The sequence below is a fragment of the Arachis ipaensis genome, chromosome B09 (assembly GCF_000816755.2).
Source record: "Arachis ipaensis cultivar K30076 chromosome B09, Araip1.1, whole genome shotgun sequence".
In the NCBI taxonomy this organism is placed as follows: domain Eukaryota; kingdom Viridiplantae; phylum Streptophyta; class Magnoliopsida; order Fabales; family Fabaceae; genus Arachis; species Arachis ipaensis.
The window spans coordinates 143,918,371-143,921,124 of NC_029793.2; the positions used below are offsets into that span (position 1 = coordinate 143,918,371).

Here is a 2,754-nt window from a genome sequence, read left to right on the forward strand (position 1 = left end):
ATAACCAGACCGCTATAAATGGGGTTAAAAAATATTATTTGTTTTAAAAAAATTAGTCATTAAAATTAGCTATTATATTACGTTATGCACAAGTATAACAAATAATAATTTAAGGGGAAAAATGTCATATGAATCAGGCTGCAAGGCAAAACTGGCTACAAAAGTCTTGTTTATAATTTTGGTTACATTATAATGCATTTATGTGCACACAAGATCCGGTCTTGAACGATATAATATGTTAAGAGACAAAATGTAGAAAGAATAAATATATGTGGGGTTTTACCGGCAGCAGGGTCATACATGTAAATAAAGGTACATCATTATAGCAAGGTTTCAGTCAAAATTTAAATCATCATACATATTGAGATGATCTTATATTAGAGCATAGAAAAAGATCGACATGAAATTATGAATTTGGACATGTGGCTACAATGCTTATTGCTTACTAAGTCTACAAAAAAAAAAAAAGAATATTCGGCCTAAGTCTATAGGTCTTCACAAAAGGAGATGAAAATGGGAAACGGTCCCACTCTCCTAACTTTTTATGCATTTTTCATTCAATTATTACATGCAGCATGAGGTGGCAGCTTGAATACTCGAAACTGTATACATATGTGGGTCCAATAATATGGTGATGAGTAATTTACTTTTTTTTCCCCGAGCTTTATAAAATTACCTAAGTACTTATGTTGTATTTATTTACAGGCAGGTAATATTGAGACAGAAATATTGACAAAAGTTTTAAAAATATCCCTAAATTTTATTTTGTTTCAATTTTGTCCCAAAAGTTTTCGATTTGCATCAAATATACCTCTAACGGCTAATTTTTCAAAAAATTTAAGACCAATTCGACAACAATTTCATAAGAATAACCTTCAACACAAGCAAATCAAGTATAATTTTCATATATTATTGTTAAATTGGTATTAAATTTTTTTAAAATTTAACCGTCAACGGTATATTTGATGCAAATAAAAAACTTTTGGGACAAAATTAAAACAGAATAAAACTTAAAAATATTTTTAAAATTTTTACCAAACTTTAGGAACAAAAACCATACTTTACCCATAACTTAAACTAACTGCATACGACTCATAGGTGGTGGCAAACATTATGACCCTTAGCTTCCCCCATTTTGCCTAACCTCTATGTATGGTTCTAAGGTCCAACAAAAAGCGTTTTTTCAATATCTTGAAGGGATATGTGTTAAGAATAGCGGCTAAAAGAGCTTAATGAAGTGAAGTTAGTGTCTTGACTTTTGTTTTCTATGCAAGCTAAGGGCAAGACTAGTCCTTCTTTGGCTTAAAAAACAAGCTTATCCAAACAAAACCCAGTTTTATTTTAAAGCTAAAATATTGTTTTTATTATAATTAGGTCAACAAATATTTTTTAAAGAAAAAAATTAGAAAACAATTTTTTTTTCAGTCAATAATAAACTCTTATTTCTCTTTGATTGTTAGTTGAAAAAATTATTTTCCTAACAAAAATATGTTTTTAAAAAATATGATAGAAACGTCAGGTTTGATTGGATTATCTAATACATATATAGTAGAGATGAGGAGAAATTTATTACATAATATCTTTTTAAAATATCTTTCATGTTTCATCGTATACGATTTATAAGAAAAAAAAAATTATTAACTGTAAGAATTGAATCCATAATCATTTAATTTTAATATAGTAGCATATATACTTACCATCTTGATTAAAATTAAATTTATTATTGTTATTTATATTTAATCTATAAAAAAAATGAATAATACACTGGTAATAATAAGTTATTATAAACGGTTCAACTAATAACCTTGTTGAATCACTGATCTACTATACTAACAAGTTAACACAATACTTTTGACCGAATCAATTGCTGTTCGTTATGATAACTACCGTACATGGGAGCGATTAATTTTGCCATTTTGGTACTAGGAATGGGAACATAGAAAAGCGTGCAATGGTGTCAACAACGGAGTGTGGCCGCCATCAAGTTTTTCAGGCTGTCTTGGTTTCCTTTCTCTCTCTCTTTTTTTTTTTTTTAATATCCAAAAAGATTCATCCATGCCATGCCCCCCGGGCCCAGGGCCCAAATTAGCCAAATGTGTTGCCAACTGCTTCCTGCTGGCACCTCTTTTACAGCACCCCAATCTCTTTCTTCTTTTTCTAGTAGAATATTCTAGAACTTTCAATTTCTTTTTCTTTTTCCTTTGGTCGCCTCTGTATCTCCAGTTAGACAGGTTAAAGACTAATTTTTCGCAGATCGAAATTCCATCTAAGAGTTTATCATTGGCCTGCATGTACAAGGTGTGATTCGAGCACTTCTTTAATGAACTAATGATTGTCTAATCAACCTAAGGGAAAAGAGAAAATAAAAAGACAGGCTTATTTGGAATTAGAAATCAAATAGAAAAGGAATTTTCAACATAACACATCAAAGAGAAGAAAAGATAATTATGAGGATGTTCACAATGTATGATGATTCGTGTTTAGAACATTGCAGTATGGTGGTAAATATCAGATACATGTTGGCCAATGGCCATTGTCCCCTCTTTTGTTTTGATTCTGCTTGTCTTCTTTTTTCGGTCGGGCTGTAAATAATGTTGTCTACTAAGATTCTGCCAATCGCTAAATGCTAATCCACAACTCGTTTGGGCCACTCCTCTTCCCATATACATGATTCTGTAGTTCACATGGCCCAATTAAGTTGAGCTAGCTCATATTTTTAATACCAAACATATAGATAAAGAAACTCAATCAGAA

The 2,754-nt window shown here is 30.7% G+C and overlaps 1 long non-coding RNA gene across 1 annotated transcript in view; it reads right to left on the reverse strand.

Moving 5' to 3' along the window:
* Positions 1,779 to 2,754, reverse strand: part of LOC107617044 — a 2,583-nt gene continuing 1,607 nt past the window's right edge. Inside the window, exon 2 of the long non-coding RNA XR_001614769.2 lies at positions 1,779 to 2,673. This is a non-coding gene — a long non-coding RNA (uncharacterized LOC107617044). The remainder of the gene's footprint in view (positions 2,674 to 2,754) is intronic.